Genomic DNA, 9,113 nt, shown 5'->3' on the forward strand with positions numbered 1-9,113 from the left:
GTTTATAAGGCCTTAAGGGAACATCTCAGCATTTCTCAAGCATTTAATATCCAAAGCAAATGCTTCCTCGGTATTGACAGATCAGCTCCTTTGCTTGGCCCAGTCACTTGTGGCCAAAAGTACAAACAACACCACATAATATGGGTGTTTTTAAAAAAAATTAAGCAAAGCCACTTTGTGTTATGCCTCTATATAAAAGGCATGACAGTAGAGGAACAGCATTGTCTAATTTCATTGGCTCGAGAAAAACTCACTGCAGCATGCTGATAGAGTTTCCAGCAAGCAGCCAGAAGGGCCTCTGGAAGTTCAGCAGGACTTATCAGCTCACAACAGTGGGGTAATACTATTCTTTCAGCTCAGCGAGCACAGTTCTCACAACATTCAGATGACATTGGGAGATTTCATCATGCCTGGAAAGGGTGACGTTCACAGCTGCATGATGCTTGGTGTATGCTTACGTTATTTCCCTGATGCCCACTACATCACATCTGTCCATATCATAGAAATCATTCCACCTTGATACACCAGCAAAGGAATTATTTACCCCAAAAATGAAGATTTTTTCACACTCATGTCATTCCGAATTTAAAAATCATAATTATGACTTGACTTTGAGATATGACTATGAGATACTAAGTTATAATTATGATAAAAAAGATTAAAAACTTGAAATTATGTACATAATTAAATTATAAATAAATACATAATATACATTATATACATACACATAAATATAAAACTCACATTAAAAACGTAGTTGTCATAATTTCATGTCATAAATAGGACTTTATGTCCAAAATTTGGTTAATCAAAGCATTTTTTTCCATTCTTTAACACAAAATCTCAAACATAACACCAAAGCCTTGCTCTATTGAAACACTGTAACACTACAACTTAACAACATGATGGTGCATTTGGTTGTTAAGAGCTTGTGATCTGATCGTCCTTTGTGGAGATCTTCTGTTCTGAATATTCAGCTACTGCTCTAAGTAAAACATGGGATCAGGTGGGATTAGACATTAATTGCTACTGGGAGAGCTTGTTTTGTGAATGAGTCAGTGACGGGATCAGCTGTGTGGGTGTTTGTTAGAGTGATTCAGCAGCTTAACGCTTACTATCACAGTCCCATCCAAGAGCATCCGCTCTTGCAGTCGCTTGATGGATCTCTCCTCCTTTTTTGCCACTTTCTACACAGAATTCTCTGATCTGTTCACCGGAACTGACAATTCAGGCAAGATAAAACAAAATCTACCCATTCATCTCAGAAAAAAATATCAAATATCCAAATATCAAATAATACAAAATGAACAATTTAATTATTTAGCTAAATTAAAGTACTATAATACACACATTTGTGGATAGTTACCTTGCTAATACTGCATTTAATTGACCATATGTTTCAAAGATTGATAGATCTCTATTAGGTATGCACAATATTTTTGCATTTAGATATTTTTCTTATTTATTTATTTTTCACGATTAGATTACCTTTGCCATCACCCAACGCTCAATTAAATGAGTTATTAAAGGGATAGTTCACCCAAAAATTCTAAAATTCTGTCATTAATTACTCACCCTCATGTCGTTCCAAACCCATAAGACCTTCGGACAGAATGACAGAATTTTCATTTTTGGGTGAACTATCCCTATAATACTGTTAAATGTAATTTCTGAATATTAATTTTTCATATTATACTTTGTCATACTGTGATGCCTAGAAGCCATTTGTAGCCTTTATTTATTTATTTACTGATTGAGGTTTAATTTATTCACACAAAATAATATATATTATTTGACTGCTAACCGTTAATCAGTTTTGAAAATTGAACATTTTCATCCAGACTTGTAATATTGGTGCATCCCTACTCAACAATAACAAACTTATACATTTTTCTCATGCAGATTAAAAATTTTCTCATACAGAAAACAATCAGTGCAATACAAACAGAAAGGATTAATAGATGTTACAAAGGACTGCAAAGTGTAATAAAAATACAGCAATTTTAAAATCAAAACCCCCAGACTCAACCTTCAAGCTGCAGAAAGTATAGCAATTGATGTCACAATATAGTGCACAATGATAGTGATAATAATCATGTGCTGGAAAAGTATAATAAAGCCTGAGCATGAGGGTCATTCATTGTTATTACTGCTTCGTGGGGCGTACCGTCTGGGAGTTGTAACCGTTTCTGAATTGGATGGTATTTTTTGGATGCCACGGTTCCTCCAACCAGATCCTGAAATAGAGATTAGTTTGCAGTCAGCTAGGTGTGAATCCTATAAATTGACACAGGCTTCATGAGATCCCTGAATTTGCCATGATGAATCATCTACAGGTGCTGGTCATATAATTAGAATATCATCAAAAAGTTGATTTATTTCACTAATTCCATTCAAAAAGTGAAACTTGTATATTATATTCATTCATTACACACAGACTGATATATTTCAAATGTTTATTTCTTTTAATTTTGATGATTAGAGCTTACAGCTCATGAAAGTCAAAAATCAGTATCTCAAAATATTAGAATATTACTTAAGACAATACAAAGAAAGGATTTTTAGAAATCTTGGCCAACTGAAAAGTATGAAAATGAAAAGTATGAGCATGTACAGCACTCAATACTTAGTTGGGGCTCCTTTTGCCTGAATTACTGCAGCAATGCGGCGTGGCATGGAGTCGATCAGTCTGTGGCACTGCTCAGGTGTTATGAGAGCCCAGGTTGCTCTGATAGTGGCCTTCAGCTCATCTGCATTGTTGGGTCTGGTGTCTCTCATCTTCCTCTTGACAATACCCCATAGATTCTCTATGGGGTTCAGGTCAGGCGAGTTTGCTGGCCAATCAAGCACAGTAACACTATGGTCATTGAACCAGCTTTTGGCACTTTTGGTAGTGTGGGCAGGTGCCAAGTCCTGCTGGAAAATGAAATCAGCATCTCCATAAAGCTTGTCAACAGAAGGAAGCATGAAGTGCTCTAAAATTTCCTGGTAGATGGCTGCGTTGACTGTGGACATCAGAAAACACAGTGGACCAACACCAGCAGATGACATGGCAGCCCAAATCATCACTGACTGTGGAAACTTCACACTGGACTTCAAGCAACATGGATTCTGTGCCTCTCCACTCTTCCTTCAGACTCTGGGACCTTGATTTCCAAATGAAATGTAAAATTTACTTTCATCTGAAAAGAGGACTTTGGACCACTGAGCAACAGTCCAGTTATTTTTCTCCACAGCCCAGGTAAGATGCTTCTGATGTTGTCTCTGGTTCCGAAGTGGCTTGGTAGCCCTTTTCCTGAAGACGTCTGAGCGTGGTGACTCTTGATGCACTGACTCCAGCTTCAGTTCTCTCCTTGTGAAGCTCTCCCAAGTGTTTGAATCGGCTTTGCTTGACTGTATTCTCAAGCTTGCGGTCATCCCTGTTGCTTGTGCACCTTTTCCTACCCAAATTCTTCCTTCCAGTCAACTTTGCATTTAATATGCTTTGATACAGCACTCTGTAAACAGCCACACCTTTCAGTAATGACCTTCTGTGACTTAGCCTCTTTGTGGAGGGCGTCAATGTTCATCTTCTGGATCATTGCCAAGTCAGCAGTCTTCCCCATTATTGTGGTTTCAAAGAACAAGAGATACCCAGAATTTATACTGTAGGGATGGTCATTTATTCAAACTCAAATGTAAATATTCTAATATTTTGAGATACTGATTTTTGACTTTCATGAGCTGTAAGCTTTAATCATCAAAATTAAAAGAAATAAACATTTGAAATATATCAGTCTGTGTGTAATGAATGAATATAATATACAAGTTTCACGTTTTGAATGGAATTAGTGAAATAAATCAACTTTTTGATGATATTCTAATTATATGACCAGCACCTGTAAATGTTGAAACCCTCAGCTGCGTCCCAGAGAGCCTTCCAACGAGAAATATTGGCTTTTAAATTGGTCGTTTTCCTTCTAAACGGATACAATCCCAAGCAATGTCAATGACACCTTGCCGGAAACAACTATTAGCTATCTTCCTATTTCCTTCCATTTTCTTTTTTACTTGCTCATGATAGTTTTTGCAGGGTCAAAACAATGGATTTGCCCTCTTAACATTTATTGTTTAAGAAAAGACCAGCTTTGTTTCAGAAAATGTGGTAAGCTAAATAAAAATAAGCCTTTACTGTTAATGCAACAGTGCTTCTAAAAACTCAGCTTCAGGTTAAACCATCCTCAAGGGCCTGATGATAATAATTTGCAGCTCTCCTCCAATCAAAGTTGCATTATCTTTTGGATCCATGATCCTGACTGCTTTTTTGCTCATTACATTTGTGGAAAATGCTTGGCGAAGCATTTTATCTGTTAAGAGTGCAATTATGTTCTTGTTTGGAAGCTCCTGAGAGCATTGCTTTGGGGTTGCATAACAATCTGCTCTAAAACCTGTCATGTTCTTCTTCCAATATAATGCAGCAGAGAACCCCTTTGTTTAATCACGAGTCTAAAATGCGGACTAAAGGCAGTCAGTCGAAAGTTGCACGAGACAGTACCTGAGCACCCTGAAGTCACGTTCACTTCACTCTGTCTCAAGGCACATTACCGAGGCAGACACAATAAATGAGCAGTAATTAGCAGATTGAGATCATTTGGATAAGACAGATGTTATGCAAATTACTATGAATAACTCAGCTGCTGTTAATTAGATTTTGAGCCTTTATTACCTAATTTCTTGTTGCACTTAAAAAGAGTTCAATGTGCAACATTCTATTAGAAGTTTGAATTGACTTCTTATGGCCTAGTGACATTCATTAATTAAAGCCACACTGTACTACTATACACAGAATTTCATTACTGAGCAAGTACATTAGACACCTCTATGGTAAATCTGTAATAATGATTCGCATTTTAGAACCGTCGCAAAGTATTTCCTAGTAAATTGCATGGTAAATTGCAATTGTACTGTGTTAGTATGAAGGATCTTCCATATTGATTTTTCACAGGTTCTTTACTTGCAATCTGAATTATACATTGCATTGTGTTGTGTTTTAAGGCTTAAAGAAATGTCCAATAACCTTAACCGATATTGTCCTGTCAGAAAATTACCAGTACTATTTTTGTTTTTCTATGGATTAAAAAAAAAAAAAAAATCGATACAGAAAATCCCTTCATATTAACATAGTACACTGGACCCTGTCTTACAGACTTTAGAGTGTAGAGTTAGGGAAATGTCCGTAAACTTTACAAATAATGTCCTTGCAGAAAATTACTGTACCATAGCTTTTTTGATGTATTTTAATGGATTTTTTCTTACAGTGTAGACATAACAATTAATAGTAATATCAAAGGCCAAACGGTGGGAGCTATTATAAATTATTATTATAACTTCATTCTTTTTGGTTCAATGTTTCGTTATTTTCACAATACATAATTCAAGTGTAAACTCACATAATTACCAAGTAACAATTATTGCCAGCAACTTGCAGTTTTATGCTTCAAACAACCGGATCTTATGAGAAAACCCTATTTTACAAAGTGGCGATTTTGTATGAAATTCATATCAATTTGATTTTTTACAAAAACATACAATATTTAGAAAAATGCAAGAAGATAACTCCTAACTCTCATTGGGGAATAAGCAGATTGTAAGAAAAAGTATGAATGAGATCCCAGAATTAGTCACCTATTGCAATGAGTGTGTTGGCTTCAACTGCTGGAGTTACTTAGTGTAGCTTTAAAATCCAATAATTGCCTACATATTAAAAAACTCCTATGGACTGGATTACATCATTTCCAAGTACGATGATTACCACACTTCATAAAGACTTTTAAAACAAAATAAGAAGATAAGAGTGAGAACCTGACCTTCAGCTGGGTTCCCTTGCAGGAGATCTCCAGAGACACATCAACTCTGGATGAGGGGCAATAAAGCAGGCAGTCTCAAGCATGCCATCGTACTAATGTCTGCATTTCTTTTTCATTAACATACACATTTTCATACCTTGGAGTGATCACATACCTTAATACTTTTTGAGCACAACGACGTCTCACAGAGTAGATGAAACTATTAGCCAATAATGATCATGTTTCACTCTTGAGGAAAAATAGTGACAGTGCACAGCTGAAGATTACGAGATAATGTCTTGTTTACTTGCACAAGTAGACTAAATCAGGAATCTTGCTTCTAAATACACCATTAAGAGAAATGTGAGTACAGAGCTACCATATTAATAATTGCTAAGAGAGAAACTGTTGGGTTTGCAGCAGTGCCGGCATAGCAGGACATAATGGGAAAAAAGTTCCTTCTGAAATTCAAATATCTACTCAATTGATGTACTTGTTTATCAGATTAATACATTTGGGATGGACGCAAAGCATCTCTCTGGTTTGAAAATGGTATGCATTTTACAGCCTCATTAATTTAATTTAATGCTCTGAGTTGACTGTCTTAATTAGTAACAAAAACAGAGGAAATATTGTAATAGGGGACGTGCCTGAAGACGAGAGGTCTCGCTTTCCACACAGGGCCCATTTGGGTCTTGTTCTAGGCACCAAAAAAGAAGGGAATCACTGATGAGCAAATAATAGTTAGTTGAAATGAGGTGTGGGAAAAGACATCCAGTCATTTGGAAAGTGCACATATTCAAAATGCAAACCATCAGCTTTCCAACTTGAAATGGTTAGGCTAATGAATCAAATAAAAGCGTTTTCAGAAGCATTTGGAAAAATAAATGTGTTCAATCTGAACGATATGTAATGTGACACAGTAGATATGAGTGTCGTGAATATAAAATATTTCCCGATCTGCCTCGAGCGAAAGCGATGTGCCGCCGCTCGCTTTCCCAGAGTGCTTCTTGAAGGCAATAATGTCTACCAGTGCAAATAAACAAATATTCAAAAATACCTGCAATGGCGAAGTCTGTTTAAAACATATTTTCTAACTTTTTGAGCAGAATGCTGCCAGGGGCAACATGGGATGTGAAGCACATTAGTGGTGGAGATGGGACCGTAAAAAATCTGAATACATTTTTAAGCTGGCAAGTCATGAAGGCGCTGGATGGGAAACAATGTCCCTGTGCCTGCAGTACGAGGTACAAAACACTCAGTGACTCATCGCTTAAACACTGAAGTATACTGGAATAAAAGACCAGACGAGAGAGGGACCCAACCCCCATCGCAAACGCACAAAAATGTGACCTTCACAGTTTGATGCTTGGCTTGGGTCTAAAGAAACACTCAGTGCCTGTCCAGTGAACAATAATGCAACTCTCTAATGATTCTGTGTAAATCATTTTTTTTTTTTTTTTTTTAATCAATAAAAAGTGACAAAAATGTTACAAGACATAAATAAATTGTAAGCTACCACTTCAATGAAACTAATTACACTATTCAAAACATTTATTAAGCACATTTATACTCAAGAAAACAGCTATTGCTATTGTTGCAAATGTTGCATCAATTTCTTTATATTAAATTAGAAATAAAATGTAAATAATATATACATATATATAAATTAATATAATTTAAATAACATGCACACACACACACACACATATGATAATATTTTAGTAAATTAACATTTTTACAAATATTGTTATACTATTATTATAAATAATTAATTATAATTCAGATTTTATATATTTAAATATTATAAAATATTTTAACTTTTTCTAATGCAAATTCAGTTAATAATAATATAAATACATATATTCATATATAATTATATAATTATATATATATATATTAGCATTTTTAGCATTATTTATTAAATTATAAATTATTATATATAATTATATTTAATTTTAAATTTATATATACATATATTTATAAACTAATGGTTACTGATATAAAATGAAAGAAAATTAAATAAAATGAGTAGTAATAATAATAATAAATTTTGCACATTTACAATGAATGGACATTTCATTACATAACTTAAATGGACTGAACTGGTGTGTTTGATTATAATATCTGGATCACTTTATGCACATTGTAGGCCTACTCTCATATGCTATTCTAGGCTTTCTGTTTCAAAACTGTCCTTCAAAGTAATTTGCATCTCTAACTCGCATCTAATGTTATTTCAGAAAGTAATATAATTAGTTCTAATGCTCAACACAAGTTGCATTTTCCACAAGATTTCCACCTTCTTTCAACTACTTGCCAGATGGCCTTGAATGCGTAATGTATGATAATGCATGATAAAATATACAGCTTTGGACACATCCATATTTCACTGTACATTAAATATTTGTGGGTGGATCTGATCGTTGTTGTAGCCACCAGAAAAATATAACAGGTCTCAGATGCATCATTACAAATCAATAACTACCCATAACTTCTGGGCAATTTCCTTTATCACAAAACATAAGGTGCCTGAGGAAATAAAAATATGCTAAATAATAAAATCTAAATATGTATAAGTATTGAAATGTGCTGGTTATGCCATCATCTAAAACTAGTTATAAAAGTATAGGAGGATGTTTGTGAAATTTATTCGATTGTGACCTTAACTTTATCACGTGTCATAAATATTCAATGAACAACCATTAGTGAGGGAGGTTTTGCTCTTTAAAACTTGTGTAAGAATAAAAAATTAAACGCTTTTTGAGCTTCATATCCGCTCTACTGTTTAACAACCAACGTTACTAACCTTTTTCTCGCTCGTGACGTTTTCTCATTCCCTGAAGACAACAGCAGGTTTGAGAAAAACACGGTTTTAGTCCATCAACGTTTGGGTTTGGGCCCAACATGCTTCCACCGGACCACCATGAAACCCACCCCAGCTGGGACTTGAATCCCCAATAACGTTACATGGCTTAGAAAACCAGTCATATATCCATGAGGTAACTGAGGCTAGCAGTTCATATAGGCCTACGAATACAAAGAGAATTCTTCTGAAATGTCATTTGATAATTATTAATCAATTTCTAGAGAAAGAACAATCTTTTTTCAAGCCCAGTAATATCAGTAGAACACATTGTAAGAGATATTCAGCAGCATAAAGTGGTTTATTTCGCCCTCTTTTGGCAGCGACTTGAACTTTTTCATATTGTGAGACACTCGACTCTTTTCACTTCGTTCTGCAGATAAACAAACAAGTGTGAGATAAACGGTCTGACACACAAATTG

General features: G+C 35.0%; 1 protein-coding gene across 2 annotated transcripts in view; it reads right to left on the reverse strand.

Annotated features, from left to right (window-relative positions):
* The window catches only part of caln2 (calneuron 2), a 79,485-nt gene extending 70,650 nt beyond the window's left edge, over window positions 1–8,835 (reverse strand). The window contains exons 1-2 of one of the 2 annotated variants that reach the window (XM_058758510.1): window positions 5,847–6,029; window positions 2,168–2,237 (exon numbers count right to left, since the gene is read on the reverse strand). The gene's annotated coding sequence lies outside the window, so the exon portion shown is untranslated. Of the gene's footprint in view, window positions 1–2,167; window positions 2,238–5,846; window positions 6,030–8,634 lie in introns of those variants that run through there. The other variant, XM_058758508.1, reaches the window with a different exon arrangement.
* Between the last annotated feature and the right edge of the window lie 278 nt (window positions 8,836–9,113).

Source organism: Onychostoma macrolepis, chromosome 21 (genome assembly GCF_012432095.1).
Source record: "Onychostoma macrolepis isolate SWU-2019 chromosome 21, ASM1243209v1, whole genome shotgun sequence".
Taxonomy (NCBI): domain Eukaryota; kingdom Metazoa; phylum Chordata; class Actinopteri; order Cypriniformes; family Cyprinidae; genus Onychostoma; species Onychostoma macrolepis.